Source organism: Poecile atricapillus, chromosome 2 (genome assembly GCF_030490865.1).
Source record: "Poecile atricapillus isolate bPoeAtr1 chromosome 2, bPoeAtr1.hap1, whole genome shotgun sequence".
NCBI lineage: Eukaryota > Metazoa > Chordata > Aves > Passeriformes > Paridae > Poecile > Poecile atricapillus.
In genome coordinates, this window is record NC_081250.1 from 112,526,580 (window position 1) to 112,545,616 (window position 19,037).

Genomic DNA, 19,037 nt, shown 5'->3' on the forward strand with positions numbered 1-19,037 from the left:
TAGCCTGGTTTTCATTTGCAGCTTCATTAACAGATCAGTTAAGGGGCCAAGGAGAAATCCAATAAATGAATACATTAGAGGGAACTTTATGAATGCTATTGAGGACAGAGATGGAAAAAAACCATAAACAGCCAGTGTTAAAAAGTTTCCTTGAAATGCAACTGATTATTGGGCTACTTAAATTGACTGCTGAAATGAGGTTAGGAAGGGTTTTGCCTTTTATTACTGTTACGTATCAGATTAAGGAAAAGCTGTGGGGGAAGCTCCTGGTTTTCTTTCCTCTGTACTGTGGGTGTGGTCTGTTGGCTGCTAAGAGCTTTCTCTACCAAATTCACTGCTTTTGAAGGGGCCCTGGGCAGTACAAAACATTGTTTTTCATCTTTGAAACTGTTTTGGAGTTGTTAGAGGGCAATGGAGTAATTTTGTGGCCTGAAGAATAAGGGGAATCAGCTGAAGGATCAACGCTCTGTGGAGCTTTCTAAAGGAAACACCTCGAACTACAAGGGCAGAATTCATTGTGCCTCGTGACCCTAATGAGCCTTGCATTCCCATTGCCAACCAAGGGTTATCAGAAAGAAGGTCTATTTGCTGTGTGTTAAAATTAAAGTGAGAGATTTCTACTGAAGGGATCCACTATGTTTTTCTAACAAGTTGATTCTTTGTTTTGTCAAACCTTGAAGCATGTCACAGTCTCCTGATGATCTAAGACACGAGTCTCAAAATCAAATAATAGACTTTTGTTCTAACCCAGTCTTATGGAGAACAGAACATGAGCATCAGGCAGACATGATGTGTCATGTTGCAGATCTGAGAGAGCTCAAAAACCCCAGAACTGAAACCTGCCACATTTTACCTCTGATGCTGGAGGGCTGAGTGGGGGAGGAGGAGGCAAGGAGCCAGCAGAAGGAGCGTGTGGGCACCAGCCACTCGCTGCCCGGCTGTCTTGTTTCTTTGAGAGCTGGAAGGGAGAAATTATCTTTTGAATCTGCCTTTTGTCCCAGATACATGGCACCAGGAAATCACTAACTTGAGAGAAGGTGCTCTCAGCTTCTACTTACATCTCTTACTTGGCCCAGAAGGCTGCTAAGAAAAGCACACTCTGAGCTCTGCTGGATTGAATGAGACTCAGTAGACACCTGGTACTTATTGCTAACCATCATTTGCACAACCATAGTGACCTGCTACCTACGAACATCATGTGTTTTTTGGTGTTATAATTTCTGAGGGCTTATCTAGGTAGCCCCAATAAGCATTGGAATCATAAATTCCACTTATGACAAACTTCAGTTAAATCAAATGTAATTGCAGTCTGTTGGATCCAGGTCAATATTACAAACCTTAAAAAAAAAAAATTGGGTTTTTTTTCTGTATAATATTTCAATGCAAAGTAACCAACTCTAGACTGTTTCTCTAGAAATTTCCCCATGTATGTTGCACGTGTTACTACTTAATAATCTGATGCCTAGGCATTGGACGTTGGAACAAGATGATTACTTTTTCTGTGATGCTGACTGTTACAAAGCCTGTAATGGGCTCAGTCTTAGCCCTGATTGTGCTGAAGTACTGAAGTTAAGCACTTGACATCAAAATTTTATCTTTAAGTACATTTCAGCATTATGCTCTAGGCAAAATTTGGTTCTGTATAAGCCCTTTATACATGACTGTGTATGGAGAAAAGCTTTGGAATCTTTAAAAATAAAATTTTAAATACCTAAAAGAATTAAAAATTATAACCCTCCTTCCCCCCTTCTTTTATATATTTCTATCTATCTATCTATCTATCTATCTATCTATCTATCTATCTATCTATCTATCTATCTATCTATCAATATTTTGACAGGACTGATCCTGTACAGAAAGAATAGAAATATATGATAGAGTAATTTTAAATTATTATTTCAGTGTGCTGAAATAGGCTGCCTTTGCTAAGACACAATGATTTTTTATGTTCTTTTTTTTTTTCTTCTTGATAAGAGTTTTCTCCCAGAAAAGTATCCTGAAATTCACCCTTCAATATTTTCCTCTCAGAAGTCCCAATGTATATTTTAAAGCCTGTGTGAAAAGTTAAATTATGACTCATAAATACTGTCTGACAATTTTTTTATTTCCAGATTCTGGCCTGAATCTGTGTCCTGTACATGTATGTAGAAGGGAGCAGTTAAGCACAAATTCTAAGTTTCCTAAGTGAATTGGGCTTTACAGTAAATATGCCAATTCAGGTTATTGAAATTCTTGGAACACTTGCAGTTCTAATTCTAGTAAAAAAAATACAATAACTAGCAAGATACAGCAACATGCGAGTATCTTGCATAGCAAGCTTTGAGGCACCATGCCAAAAGATCAAGGATGAGTAGGTTTTCTGAGTATGAAATATTTCTCTGTAATTCATGCTCTGATATAGAATACAGAACTGGTAAGATCATTAGGTGAATGAGCTTTAGATATTGCCAAATCAAATACTAGGTTGATAATGCAGAAAGGTAGACTGGGGCTTCTACTCCCTTTGAATTTACAGCAAAAACAGAGGACAAATTAGCTTTACCAACAGTAAAGATGTTGTGTAACCTTTTTGTGTCTAGATCTGCATGTTTTTACAGGAGATGAGTTTAGGTTAAACCCTCAGGCTGTAGACATTGCTGGAGGACAGAAACTTTGGAAGTTGAATATATATTCAATAGTTTAACATTGTTAAGACACAAATGCTTTGTTCTTTCATCATTATTTGTAAAGAAAAAGCATTGGCAGTAGACATCTGTCACAGAAACATTTTAATTTAGTCAATATAATGGTATCTGACCTACCTTTAAATGTTCCATTTGGGTTTTGGCTCAAGAGTTTGGAAGCCTTCTTGATGCCTGAGTTTTGTGACTTTTAAGAATGGAAACATAAGCAAGTGGTACCAAGTCCATGACTACAGTCACATCTTCTGTTTACCCTGATGAAGCACATTTCAGCTATTGTCCTGCATGCTTCCAGCTGGAAAGGAGAAGGTCAGTAGTGTTGTCCCACCTAAACAGAGAAAACCTCCACTTAGCGCACTTGTCTGTTTAGATGGCATATTTTATCTGTGTTTGGACGTAAAGGCCTAGTTCCTTAAAGGTGTTTATGAAAATCATTTCTGGACAGGTACCTAATTTCTCATGAAATTAAGCACTGGTATTTGAGAATTTATGGTGTTTATCATCTAAGTGCTAAAATGCTGAAACAGCAGTGAAATAAAACTGTCTTAACATTTTTCTCCTCTGTAACAGCTCTGAAACTTTTTAAATACAGCTTTTCTATTGTGGAGATAATTTCTGAGGTATGTTATAGAAGAACTTAAAAGCATGTTTCTTTTAAAGAGGTGGGTAGAAGTAATGTTTGACTGAAAAGGTCCTTGTCCTCTAGCATGTCATGCTGGTGAGATTTTGTCCACATATCTTTATATTATAGCATCCTACTAGGGACCTCTGTCTCTCTTCCCAATGCAATCACATGTTCCTTAAGTCTCATATGTCCCTTCCCAACTGAATGGCTTTGGCCAGAGTTTTGCATGCTCACAGAACAAGGCTGAGGCATCTCTGTTCAGCTGAATTTACAACTTTTGCACATGGAGAATAAATGGATAAATTAATGAACCTTTTTTATTGTCTCATTCACCTTCCAATTATCTCTTTGCAGAATTTAAGAGACTGGCAGAAGTATTCATCTTCTCTGCCTTTTCAGGGTGTTTGTGTTTGCCAGAAAAAACAGAATTTGACATTTTACCAATGTAACCGAGGGAGAAAATGGCAAAATTAAAACAAGACTAGGTTCACTCAGGGGCTACACTGATACTCGAGGGCAGAGAAAAGAGATATTCAACAAGAACTTGAACTACATAAAATAATAAGCCTGAGGTTCTTAACAAAGGCTTCTGGCACTTCCAGAGTGTAAATAGTGAAGATTAATAAATGTGATTAAATTGAAGCAGATTTTGATACAGGATACTGAAAGGTTCAGAAACTTTCCACTGTCCCCTTGTCCCCAACAAAATTTAATTGTAGGAACTAAAACAGCTGTATTTCTTCATTAACTAGAATGCGAATACAGTTAATAGACCACTGATTAAGGCACTTCTGGGGAAGCCTAGGAAGACTGGATGTTTAGACCTCATAGTCCAATTGCTAATCTGGAGAAAGTGATAAAATTTTAGGAGTGATTTAGATGAATAAATCATAATTTTCTTAGGAAAAATGTTGCCTACAGAGACTTGCTCACAGTTCTGACAAAGGTCTGTTGTCATATCTTAAAGAGACAATTTTTTCCTTCTTTCACTTGGTATTATTGTTCATAAAAGGGATAAAAGTGGTATACCTACATCTTATTGGTTGAAAACATAATTCAAAACATCTTCACATAATATCACTGTTCTTTTTTTTCTCACTAGAAAGGAAGAGGTAACAGAACAAGTAAAGCAGCCATTCTAATATTACTGAGTATTTTTTGGGGATACTAATATGCTCTAAATGTTATGGATACTAAATGATGCTCTGAATAAGCAGAGGAGAAAGAAATATAGTGACTGCCTTTTAAACAGAGAGGGGAAGAAGACTTGAAAAATTAAGTCCAGCTGGCCTCATATCAATACTGGGAAAGATACTGAAACAATTTACTATGCAGTCAATTTATAATTACTTAGGGATGATAAGAAAAAACCAATAAGGATTTATCAGGAAAAAGAATGTCAAGGCATTCTAATTATTTTCTTTGACAAGGTAGCTCTCCTTGTAAATAAAGGGATGGACTACATATGATATGTATGTTAATCTTGCATTTTGACTTTTCTTCATACAGTTTTCTCACAAGCAAATTAAAGGAAAAGGGTCTAAATAAAAGCATTACAAGGTGGCTGAACGTCTTTGGAAACAGGTGTGAGTAGTTACTCTTAAAATGTGTAGTTGGTAAATCCATTCTGGTCAGTGTTTTGGATGAGTGTACAGACTGTCACAACAAAATCTCCAATGTCATGAGAATAAGAGAGATTGTGGGCACTTTCTGAGGCAGAAGGGATACCGAAAGTTATTGTGAAAATTGGAAGAATGATCTGAAAGGAGTGTCAATAAATACTAGTGTGAAGCACTGTTTCCAGGGAGGGACAATCACACACAAACAGCAGGGAGAGACGGGGCTAGACAGCAGAGCTGCAGAGAAGGGGGTGAGGGGGATTATGGACTACAGACCAAGGATGACTCAAGAGCCAATGTATTTTTTTGAACAGACACTTTGTTCTGTGGTGAATTAAAAGAAATGCTGTGTGTCAGGCAGAGGTAGGAGTTCCATCCTACTTGGTGCTTTGGGTTCTGAGCGAGGAACTTGACCCAATTTCGGGCACCACTTTTTCAGAGAGTTGCAGACAAATTGGCGAGTGTTCAGAGGAGAGGAACAGGAATGATAAGCGGTTTAGAAAACATGACCTGTGAGGAAAGATTGAAAGAATTGGATTTGTTTAGTCTACAACAGAAGAGCCTGAGAGGGACATGATAACAGTCTTCAAGTATGTAGAAGGTTGTTGTAAAGTAGACAGTGATCAATTATATTCCAAGTCCACTGACAGAGCAGAGAAAAAATGATTGCTTTAACTTGAAATGAAGAAGTTTTAGGTCAGATATTGGAAAAATCCCACAAAAATAAAAATCCTTTTACCACATTGAGGATAACTAAGCACTTGAAGAAGGTACCAAGGAAGTTCCAAAAGTTTTTAAAGAATTCATTTTTAAATAATTAATTAATAAAATAAGTAAAGGTCAGAAAAAATACAGAGGTTTTCAATGCAGGAATCCACTAGGTAAAGTCCTAGGATTCCTTTTACTCCCCATATTCTCTGATGTCTAAAAAAATCTGCTCTGCAAAAGTTACCTAAGTTTCAGCAATGCAAGAACTAATGGGTTTCCTAATTTATGCTAGGGTAATTTACTTTATTTGCATGTCTGAATTTGTCTTCTGGTTTCGTTTCTGAAAAGGGGTACAGTGATTCAAAAGAATTTCAAGTACTTACTTAAAAAAACCAACAAAACACAAAAAATCAACTCTGTGCTATAAGATATAAAACTTTAAATGCCTCATTTGCTTAGCTTTGCGAGAACTTCAGATAAAAATAGCAGTACTGTTTTGCTACACACAAAGGCCACCAGTGACCTAGTGGGTGTATTTGTTTCCCAGATAGCATTAACTTATTTTTCTGTTTCTGATAGACTTGTAACTATGGAATTTTCCCTACAGAACAGCAAATATGAGAACATCATTATCACCATCTGACCTTTCCAGCACATTAGCAAGGGAGATATCAGTGAAGGTGAGGTAAACCTAGACAGTGTATTGCAGAGACTGATAGGCAGACATGCCCCTCTGCTGAATCTGCTTTGAGAGTTCTAAGTTCCAGCAAAGAAATAACAGGACAGGTGAGAAAAGACATCATCTGAATCCACCAGAGGAAGATCTGCCAGAGCCAAGTGCCAAAGACCTGTGGCAGAGTTCTGATGTGTTCAGGAGGAGTAAAAAAAGGTGTCTAATTCTCTTCTGTTGCTCTTTTTTCACCTTCCAGTGGTTATTTGTGATTTGCTTTCAACACAGGTTAGCTAAGGGAAAGGAGATACTTGTTTGTTACAGGTTAATACCTACAGATGGAACTCAAAGGGACTTCCTGGACGAAGAGAACCCAGCACTGTTACTGCAAATTTTCAGTCCATCTCTCCTAAAACTAACCATGAACAGCAGTAAGAAGCTCAGCCAAGAGCATGTCTAGCATTTCCCAGCTGGGACTGCAGGTCAAAAGCAGGGAAGGAATTGATAGATGAATGTTTCTCATTTCTAGGTTGTTGCATTAAACTGATTAATCTATTGGAAGGAGGAAAGTTAAAGGGGTTAGGAAAGCATTTCAATAAATGACAAATAAGAGGTATGAAAAGAAAAGTGTTGTTTATAGCTAGGAGTTGGCTGTCATCATTTGGTATCCATCCATTCATATGTTTAATTACATGTTTGTGCATTAAAGTGCAATTAAGACCGGGAAAAATTTTTGTTAAAAATTATTTTCACATATGTTTGGATTAACTTTTCATCTGATCTGGACAGACTCCTCTGCTATTTACCTTCTTTCATGTTTTACCTACTAAAAATGTTGTATCACTACTTCCTTTCCCCCTGAGGTTTATGGAACCTGCAGGAAATATTGCACCTATATAGTATATCACTGACAGAAAAGTCAGTAACCAAAAGGGGCTTCCAAACTTGAGCTAGCATGAGGCCTCCCTCTTTTCTGTGTCCTCCTAGTGGTCTACTAGTGGTCTTCTGTCTATGAGAAATCAGCCATTTACAAATGGTAAGCTAGACAGAGTATCAGTTTATTCAGAGCAAAGGAGCTCAAAAATATTATATCCTCAATTCAACCCTAAACTTTGTCTTTTTTAACCTACAATCTCCGCAAAAGCTGTTCTTTTACCTAATTTATTAGCATTTCAAAGTATTGCAAAAATGCTAGACACAACACTGCTGGAGACCTGGCTTTTCAACGATACTTAAATCATTGCACATGCCCACCATGATCCTGAAAGTATCCCTAAGATACCTCACTGAAGTTCATGTCCAGGCGGACTTTCAGCTCTCAACTTTCTGACCCTGCTTGAAACTCCTCATTTGACTCACCTATTTCAACTCCCTTCATTGTCTTTTTCTTGGTCACTGTCTTAGGGTCACCTTTCTCTATGTCTTTATCCACATTTTTCATTTTTTGATGTCCCTAGAGTTCTCCACTGCCAGTTTAGCTGACTATTCCTTCCCTCTACATGGACCGAAAACTGCTTTATTTTGTAAAGAGACAGCACCACATTCCACTGCAGGATCTGCTAAAGCTCATCAAACGACATACTAAAGGTTTAGGCATCAGGGGTATTCACATTTTCCTTTCACATACTGTTTGACATAATGCCCTTCTCTCCAAGCAGTCATGCCCAAAAGGTCTTCAAGTATAGGGATATTATAGCTGTGTTTATGCTGATAAACCTGTCATGGACAGGGACTGTTCTCTTGTCCCTCTCACACAGCATGTGGGGCTGTGTCTCCTCTGAGCATACAGTTTCTTGGTGGATCTAAGGTATACTTTAAGTGGTTTTCTTTAGGTATTTTCAGTAAGGTGAGGACTCTCTACCAGTGAGAATGATGGCTTCATAGGTTGAAAATTGTGGGGTTATGTTGCATGCCTTGGTGCAAAGGTGTGGAGAGATCTTTGAATGCACAAAGGCTGTGCAAGTAGTGTCAGAGGGCAGCACAGGCTCTAATCTGTCTGTTGTAGTCTCACCCACATTACTTGCTGGTAAGTGCTCCCTAACATATGTGCTCTCCCATCAGTCATGTCTGGGCATTATTACTGAAAAGTGGTAGTTGGCACAGGCAGCTCAGTGATCAAGTTCACTCCCTGGCCTTGATTTATTTAGTGATACAGATATAGTCTATGTTTTGAACATGCTGTACAGACCATTATCTGTTTTATTTTTGCTCTTATGTACTAAGGCAATGTGTAACATATCAGACGCTAACATTTTTTAAGATATTTTCAACCACAAGATTTTTTTTTAATGACAATAATAGCAATAATTAAGAAATGAGTGCCAAAATGTAGTTCATGTTTTGCATGTTATAGCTATTCTCCAAATCAGACAAATGTCCTGTGCCAGGAAATAAGAAGCAAAGGGTGGCAAAGTTCATGGACAGTAACTTGCTTTGAGCTGGAGACCTTTCTAGACATGTTTATTATCATTTTGTTCTGATTCAAATGCAGGTTTAACAGCAAAATAAAAAGCTGTCTTGTTTAAAGGAAGATGTAACTCATTTTATGAACAAGAGCCGCAAACAGCTGCTTCCATATGTTGCTAGTATCAGGAAAAATTCTTTGTTAAATGGCATCTTTAAGATTAAACTCTGTGCTGAAAATAAACACAACAAAAGCGTGAGATGATTGAGGAGAACAGTGACCCGCTCCAGGAGAAAATACACTTTGTTTCAGCTGGTGATGACTCTGCATGACCCAGACAGAGAGTTCCAACATTGACTATCACTGTATTCTGCAGTATTTTGACATGTAATATAAATGTCTGTGATAAGGGATAAAAGGCACATTGGGCCATCTGCATTCGTTTTAAACCTGTTTGTCCAACTTTGGGATGTTGTAACCTTTTTTTTTATTTGCTAAAAGTGAATTTTTAACATAGTTTGGACCTAATTCTGCTTTCTGTAGTGTCTCTATTAGAAAATGTTTTAAGTGCAGCCCTCTGTTAGCCAGATTGAAACACAGTTCACAAAGGTGTCATCGTGCTCTCTTTGAAGTTGAAGGGAGATGCATCTGCCTTGAATGAGAGCAGGAACAAATCACCTAAGCAAATGGTTGATTAATCAAATAGTGCCAAGGAAGCCAAGTATGGTTTGAGACCTTCTGTAAAGGAGACAAAGCTCTGGCTTCAGTCTTAACCATGAAGTCTTTTCCTTCATAGTGGCAAGAGTGTGAATCTCCTGCTGTCATTCTCATGCCCTCAGATTTGCTTTCAGTCTATGGATCTTTCTTCTCTAGTAAATCCACAGAGAGCAGTGAGATTTGCAAGTGCAGTTAGGGCTGTCTAGTTCTCATAGTCTGCTCCTGTAACCTCTGATCACCTGCTCCTTGCTATACTTTCATACTATCCTCTCTTTATGAATTTTTTTGCACTGCTTCAGAGGGTTTTGTAGCACAGTCTAAGGAACCATATATATTTGGTAATGTGCTATCACTTTTTGATTGAAAAATAACTTTTATATGTTCATCTTTTACATGGGTGAATTTCTGCTTCAAAACTGCTGCTTGAAGATTAATTGAAGAATGTGTGGAAGGCTAGGATGGGTATGCTTGTCCAGAAACATACACATATCAGTTAGATAAGCTTCATGATTTTTTTCCAGACATTTTCAAAAGAAAATTAGATTTGATTTTGCATTATTGGTTTGCAATATTTTCATGATACACAGAATGTTTTCGGTTTTCGTTTGTTCATTCGTTCATTTATTTTTTACTTTGGTAGGCATATATTTACCTTTTATCATGAATGGATGGAAATTATTGAAAAGATGAGCCACCTACTGACAGTGTAGAGAGCCTGAAATAGTAGCTCCGAGGCATTTGAGTTCCCATTTCAGCATCACGCTGAGTCCGACTGCAGCATCAGTCAGACCAGTCAGTCTCAGCACAACAAGCTGGATGGCGTAGCCAGGTCCCTCCCAACCCTGCACTTGTATTGATCTGGGATTTCAGAAATGACTACAGTCCCAGGATGTTGCTGGTTTATGGGAAACCCCTTTGTGGGTGTGTTAAAGACACTAATCCACAGCTATTTAGCCTTCACTACACTACTCCATAGTTTTAAGATGAACACAGGCAATGTATATGTTGCTGTGGGTTATTTAATCTGTCTTCTCTGTTTTGTGAGATTTTTGTTCTTAATGATGCCACTCCTGCTGTGTTTCATATTCATGCAATCAGATGCATGCCCTTTATGGTGCTGAGATCTGAACCGAGACCATACATTTCAGGCTTGTATGTATCCAGGCAAAGTGGGCAAAGGAGAACCCAAATGACAACAGCTATCGCTTTCTGTGTCTCCTGTGGAAGATTTATCTGGATATACAGTTTTATGCCAGTTTAAACAGGGAAGTGACATTTAGAAAAAGTCCACTTTGGGGGATGTTATTGAAAGAACTTAAATGCATGTTATGATTAACTTGCCAAAGCTCCTAGGAGTAAACACATCCTTAATGTAGACTAAGACGTCTTCACATAAAACTCTTTCCCACATCCCACTCCCTCCCCTTCACCTCCCAAGTTTCATCCTAGCCTAAGGCAGTAAAATCCGTAGGGTGGGGGTTTCCTTAAGCACATTGTATATGAGAGTATGTGACTTATCATCTCTGTGCCTCATTTACAGTGAGACTTAGCAGCTGCTTCGCAACCATGTGATACATTGAGCTTTGTATAATAGTTCACTTGAAGGTCTTTGCACAGTTCAGGCATGTCAGCTGAGTACCTTCAAGCAGTGCAGGGACTTGTAATTAGAGTGGCCCGAGGCTGCTTTTTTTTCTGAGGGGCTTTGTCTTCCCCGTGGATCCCAGTGGCATTCTGTATTCAGAGGCTCACCATCGGAGTGCACCAGCCTGGGCTCAGCGGGCGGTAGGGGGGATCCGAGGTATGCCAGGAACTGAAAACAGGTATGAGAGTTCAAGCCTAGACAAAGGTCTTGTTAGTCATTTGAACACAAAGCATGCAGCACCTTGCCTCTCTCTGCTGGATCCCGCAGCAGGTAAAGAAAGAACCGCCCTGTGCTTTACTTCAGAGGAGTTATGCCCCAGTCCCTTTCCAAAATAAACAATCCACTGTGTTTATCTGTAATGACTTTTGCCACTTTGAGCAAGTTGGCTGATGCAGACATTCTTGGGAGGATGTCAAAGGAAGAAACACACTGTTTTCTAAGATGGCCTTTTAAATGACTGCATCACTTCTGCAATGCTGAAAGCTTTATATCTTGCCTGCAAGCTCCCATTCATTTTCCCTGAGCATTTTTGGAAGCACAGACTGAGCAATTTGGAAGGGATAGATCTGAACTTCCTATTTCTATCACTCCATTTCTATTATCCACTAAGACAGAGTAGGAAAAAAATGAAGGAAAAGAATGAAACAGACTTTAAATGGAAGACAAACTTTTGGCCACTCAAATTTACAAAGGCATATTAAATATCTTAGGAAAAGAAGATATCGAACAGCAAATCAGCAAAGCATTGCCATCACCAGCTGCTCTAGGAAATGGAAAATATATTTTTACCTCATAAAAGGGTTACTTTTGAGGGTTGGGTTAGGAGGAATGGCTCCTCACAGCTACAAGCTGGCACATTCTTTTCATCTGTTACTCTCCTGCACTGGTTCTACAGAAAGTATAAATCAATGCATAAGAAACCTCAGGTCTGACTGAGTGTAAGAAAGCATGTTTACCTGTTCTTGTACCTCTGTCTCATGGCTCACTGAGCAAGAAATATTTCTAGTGCCCACACTCACTGCTACATGAGAATTTTTTTTTCCCTGCAGAGCTGCAGAGAATCACAATTAATCTGGGCACAGCAGTTCTCTCTCCCTACCACCTCCTATGCCCACTTCCTACTGCACCCGGCTGTGCCATTCCATCACCTTCAGAAGGGTAAAATGTGATGCATGCTCAGCAAAGTGACTGAGGTGGCATACGGGTGACCCCCTGTTCAAGTAAATCTGAACTGTCACTTTTTATGAATGAAGAAATAGATTCCCTGTCAGTACTGCTGGGAGGCACATGTCTCTGCCTCCTTGGAAAAGCAGGGCTTAGGGCACCACATGCCCATACCCACACAGCATATAGCCCTTGTGGCTATATTTATCTCTCTAAAAACAAAAGATGGTCATGGATTGTCCTCTGGCCCCCAGCCTGCTCAGGGTCAGCTGTCCTCAGGGCAGGAGGGTCTGGTGAGCTATAGCTTTACTAGTAAATGAGATGTTTGGATTAAAAATAGGTGGATTGGCAGCACTACTGCATTATGAGGCTGGTCCCTGTCTCTGAGCAGTGCCCACCAGAACTGTCAGACATTTGCTAGAGATGGTCCAGAGGTCATCATGGTCCTGAGACCATTCCCAGTAGGCCAGCTGGGCACAGCCCTCCTCTTCTAGTGGGACAGGGCTGCTCTTCCTTGCCAGTTGGCCTCAGAGCCAGAGGCCAGTCCCAGGCATGCTTAATTACCAGTATGAGTAGCTGGACTTTGCACCCCTGCAACTCAGAGAGAAACTTCGGGCTTCCTCTGGGCCATGGGGTATCTCTGTGACCCCAAGACATAATTACCATGTCAGTCTTGGTTTTTCAGTTCAAAGTATTGGGAATAGCTGAGGGATATGTTGCAAGAAGTGTTTTTATAGCACAGATTGAATGTGTGTGCTGCATACACAGAGGTGTGCCAGAAGGACACGGGAAGCGCTTTGAAGAGCAGTGTCTTCTGGGATAGCAGAAGATGGAGGGAGACAAATGTGATTCCATCTTAACCACAATGCCCTTTGGAAGTGGTCCCTGGGGAGAACTAACCCCTTACATCCTCCAGCACATTCACTACCATGTGCTGACGCCTTTGCTGCACCAGTCTGCTGCTCTTGTTGCTTTTTTTGATGTTGTTCTGCCAGCCCTGCCCTGCCTCTGCCACCACCTCCAGTGAGCCAGGCAGCAGCAGACACACAGACACACTCCAGACACACAGGGCTCCCCTCAGCTTTGTGTTGTGCGAGCTCGGGCCTTGGGCTTGCTGGGCAATACAAACCTGGGATATGTTCCTGGCACTCTGAGCAACAGCTGGGTTTGCCTCCAGCCCTAAGCTCCTTGCAGTTGTGGGTGAAGTGCTTGCTAGAATAAAGCTGGATAGTTTAGCACTGATTTTTTCAGTGTCTATGCTGCATTTCTGTCATAGCAGACTAAACAGATATGAGAAACATTCAGCAAGCTTGCTTGGGCTTTTCTTCTGCCTCTAGAAAGAGCAGGTTAGAAACAGCTCAAACCACTGGGACTGTTCATCTAGGTTTGGGGTTTGGATACTGTAGGTCACTCATTATTACTTATACCCTCCAAACTCCAAAAATACTCCGTAATCTTGAATAGATTTTGGCCTGGTAGATCCCTTGTATATCCAAAAATAGGGAAGCCTGATGAAATAATTTCTGTGCCTGTCCTGGGTTAGTAACAAAAAGTTTTGACTTCGGGCCTTGGATTCTTTCTCGTATTTGGAAATCAGAATCTCATTTTATTAACTTGAATGTTCTGAAGCTTACCTAATTACCTATGACATAAGAATATTGTCACATGGCCAGTTTTCCTCTAAGAGATAATGTTTTATGAATTCAACATATGCATTGCTGAACTGCTTCTTGTTTTTAACTGCTCTTGGAAATAAGTATTTTATCAAACTCATCACAGAATTAAGCTTGCAGATTCCCAGGCACAGGGCTCATCCAGCCAGCTTGTATCCAGCTCATGTTCTTTTAACACTGAACTTGTCTGTGGTGTTACTCTGACCAATGTCAGTGACAAAATCTCATTGATTTAAAGGAAAGTAGGATGGAGCCCAAAATGCTAATTCTGTTGACTTTTTTGTTGGACTTCAGTTTAACCCTACAGCACTAAATGCTCTTTCATTTCCTATAGCTCAACTTTATCTGTTCATCTCAATACCCCAAGTTTACATGACTCCCTTTTTCATCCCATCAACAAAGAATTATGCTGAATTACGGCTTTGTTACTAAAGGGGAATTGTGTGTTTGAGGTATATTTTTCACAAGGCATTTTGGCCAAGTGGATGAGGTATTAATATGAGAAACTATAAACAAATCTTGGTTTTCTAAACTGCGGATAGAGTGATTGGCTTAATTTGTTTCTATACACTGCCATCTTGAAAACTAAACTGAAGCATCCAAATTAAACAGGAGATGTAAATATTAGCCAGATGTTCCCTGGTGTCAGAACTCTTTTTTGTTTCTTTTTTTTTTTTTTCCTGTTAAATGGGTATGCTTTTTTACATCTAACATAATGACCTATGTTTTAGATTTTGGTCCTGGCCTAATGGCTTTTTATCATATGATTATGATATCATCTAATCATGTAAGCGTCATGAGATGCTGTTCAGCTTTGCTGAAGCACATGAGTGTCAAACTGCTTAGTTTAGGCTGAACCATTTGTCTGACTGTCTTAATGTGGGGAGTGAATGTGCTGTTAATTTAGGAAATGCCAGCTGAGGCTGAGAGTTTAGTGAGCCAAGCAAAACAGAGCAGTGACCACAGATTGAAACATTACAGAGTTCCTTAATGGTTCTGTCAAAAAGAAATATAACCTTTTTTTCCCCTACAGAAGTTGCAATAGTCTTCTGGTGCAAGTAGCAACCAGTAGGGCTTTAGCATTGATAAACACGGATGGAAAAGACAGGCACTTGACTTAGCTTTTGGTTAATGCTTTTTCCTGAAGACATTTGTTTGAATTTGATGGTAGTGAAGCTTTTGGTTCCATTCCTCACATTTAATATTACGAGGCAAATGACTGCAGCTACTAGTAGATCAGGATTTAGCAGATACAAATGGAAGATTTTCAATGTAATTAAAATTGCAACACTGACTTTATGAATTTAATGCAAATGAGGAAAGCAAGATGACAACTCTTTATTGTTTTTCTTTTTCCTTGATAGCTTTGCTCAGAAATATGGTCTTTTTAGGTTTCCTTTAGTGCAGGTCTAGATTTGTGAGATACTGAGAAGCCTCAAGAGCCTTGAATCTTCTGCTAAGCACTGACAAACCTCCATGAATTTGGCCAAAGAGCTTGAACAGGAGTTTGGGGTTCTGCTGAGAGGGTTTTCTGCAACAATCCTTACTATAAAGACCCCTTTGCTCCTGAGTGGCATGTCTGAAAGGGCTCTTTTGCTTTAGTGTTGCTTTTTGTTTACTGATCTCTTCAAAACTTTGCTGAGCTTGGTTGGGACAAGAAATAGTTTTGTGGTTTCTGCTTAGCACCCCAAGGACTTTGCTGGGTGAAAGAGAGAAAGCTTAATAAATAGAACCACTATTATTATTCTTTATCTGTTCAAAGCTTTGTTAGAGAAAAGAGGCTTGCCTGTGAACTCTCCTCTGCAGAAATTCTCATCACTTAGGCCATTTAAAAATAGACTGGACAAAGCACTAGGGAGCACACTGCAGAGGGCAAGCCTGCACTGTCAGTAAGAGGGACTAGATGACTTTCCCATATCTGTGCTATTTTATTGTAGTGAGGTAATATGTTACCATTGTGTCCTCTAAGGCAACAAAAAGAAATAAATTAATCTCAAATGCACATCTGCCCTGAGATTTCCACCACAGTCAAGCATCTGGAAATGACCAACTAAGAATATTGCTATTAGTGAATTGCAAGATATCCTTCACAGTAAGGAACATCAGTGCTTCAAAGCAAGGCTTTGAAGGTCCCTCCAGCTTATGGGAAAGCATTTTCCAAATCATCCTTGTGAAAATGATGTAAATAGTCTCTTTTCGCCTTCTCTGACAAAAGGTGTGAATTGCCTCCAGTGACACTGCCTCCATCCATCTTGCCAGTATATGAAGTATGCAGCTGTGTGAAACAAAGGAGGTGGATGCCACATCCACTCCCAGAAGGTTCTCATTGCATTGCAGTATCAGGCTTTATTTTGGTTTATTCCTTTATTGCCTGGAGTATGTGAAAGAAATTAGGCTGTATTTCTTGTAGGGGAAAGCATGCATCTGTGGAAACAAGTGCACCAGAAGGAATGGATCAAAATCTAAAGAAGCCTTTAATTTTGTTACTAAAGACATTTTATATTCTGTAAAGCATGTTTTATAGCACTTAAAATAAGCAGAGTGGGCCTTTAAAATCGTTGTTTGTTTGGCCTCATACATTAGGCAAAAGGTCATCACTGGGTTTGAATTTTGAGAGGCCCCCTGTACAGCTGGCTGAAAAGATGGGATCTCATAGTGGTAAATTAACCATTCTGAACAATCCCAAACATGCAAACCACCACAGATGAATTAGCAAGATGTGCAGGTGCCACAGATGACTAACTTGTTACACTTCTCACCACCTCTCTCTCTTCTTTCTCAGAATCTCTTTGTTTCATGTATGAAATGATGTTTTAAAAATCCCAGTAACTGGGCCCATCTCTGTATGTGCCCAGGAAGATTTGTACTCCATTATTAGAGATTATTAATTTGTAGCTTCCCGTTCCACAGTAGTCCTAAGGAAAAGCGCCACCACTTACTAGAAGATCAGAAATGTGTTCAATTCATGTTTAATCTTTGTTTATGTTGCCTACCTAATGTTTTCTGAAATAATATAGTGCAAGTTCTAGACTTGGAGTCCCCAAAACCCCAAAATATAGCCTCCAGTCAAACTGGTTTTGCCCTGGTCTTGTTAAAAAATTACACAGTGAAGAAAATGCTTAATTGCACTCTGCTTATAGAGACAGAATGTTTGTTTTCCATTTAATATTTTTGCAAAGTCTACACAATATAATTATTTTTATGAAATACTTTGGTTTTTTTAGTAATTCAAACTGTAGTGACAGGAGAATGGGTAGTGTTTAAAGTGAAAGAAGGGAAATTTAGATTAGGTGCACAGAAGAAATTCTTTATTGTGAGGGTGGTGAAGCTCTGGGACAGGTTGTCCAGAGAAGCTGTGGAGACCCCATTTCTGGCAATGTTCAAGGACAAGTTGGATGGATCTTTGAGTGACGTGGTTTAGTAGAAGATGTCCCTGCCAGTGACAGGAGGGTTGAAAACAGATGATCTTTAAGACTTCTTCCAACACAAACCAGTCTATGATTCTATGATTCTATAACTCTATAAAAATACTTCAAGAGTCTCCTTGTGATTAAAGTGTGATGAGACTGTCCCTTTAACTGCCTCTCAATTCTACCATTATTTCTGCAATATTAATTTTTAAAATGATAACACTCCTATTATCTCAGGTTTGCAATCACAGCAGCTGTATTATCAATGTTTCACTTAAGTGTTACTAGTCACAAAATGCTGATATCACCAAAGCCCTGTGATAAATGAAACTCTCTTAGAGTATCACCAGTTTTACAAGTCCCATTTAAAGCATTTACAAATCACAGATAAAACACTGGTTAAACAAAACAAAACAAAACAAAACAAAACAAAACAAAACAAAACAAAACAAAACAACCAACCTCCCTCCCCCAGAATAAAAGAATCTACTCCAAAAAGCCAAACAAATACCCAAATATACAAGGAATGACGATCCTGCAAGAAAAATTGCATAGCTGCAAGATGCAACTAAGACTGACCTTCATCACAGTGACATTACACTTGTGCCTATCACCTCGTGCAACTTCACAACTGCCCAGAGTGGGAGATGTAAAACACTCTCCCCTGCATATCTCCCCAGAGTGCACTGCAGCTGAACTAAGTCATATCTCAACTATTTTCTGAACCTATCCAAGATAGGGGTTGAAATCCATCCAGGTCCAAAAGGCTGTAACAACTTTAATCAAGGTTTTTGTGCTCCCCTGGCAGCACCTTTGCCATGGACTCAGAGCAGTTCTGGGTGTGAGCACTGCAAAGGATACAGAGGCCGTGGGAAGAACTGTAAACTCTTAACTTACCAACATCTTCTACTTTTAACATGTTGGACAAACAGTGTGAATTATCTATAGGCTTTACTCTAGATGTAAATCTGCATTGCTGCCCAATGCTTCAGCCAGGGCTTAGGGACTGGATTTCAGAGGTTTCTAAGTACTTTGGGGGCAATATCCTGGAATGACCTTTCAAAGACGTAGTGAACAGAAAAGGCTACAACATTGCTAAAAGAAGAGTTCTTCATGTTTAGAGAAAAGACAATTCAGGATTTAAAAGTGCAAGTTTGTAAATAGGTGATCTACTGGTATTCCCAAGGGGATGTGTGATTTCTGTTTGTTGTATGATTGTTTTATACCATATTTACACTGGCCAGGAAGGAATTCCCATTTCCTTTTCTCTCTTGATGTATATCTTGGTCTCTACAGTGTTTATTTATTTTCATTCCTTTGAAGCATTTAGTCACTGGCCATGGCTAGAGACAGGTGAATGGATGCACTAATAGCAGATGCCAGGTGTTTGCATGGCTTTTGGTCCTCACACAGCATCATACCCACGTGCCATTTTGGCATCAAAATCCACTGCTCTCTTTCCAGAGGTTGTACTGGCAGAGAATTTTCAATGTTTGTATTTTACTTTCCTCTGCTATGGATTTAACCCCACAAATCATCTGTTGTGACAGACTATGGATGACGGCAGTGCCTTTAGTTGACCTCTTCATTTTCTCATCACATTAATCATCATGACTCTTAGCCTTTTTCTGTTGGCCCTAAGTTTGTTGCAGAGTTATAATGACCATTCAGAGTGGAACAAAATACAGAAAGGCCTTTTAGTTGCCTGCAGTTTCTGAAACCAC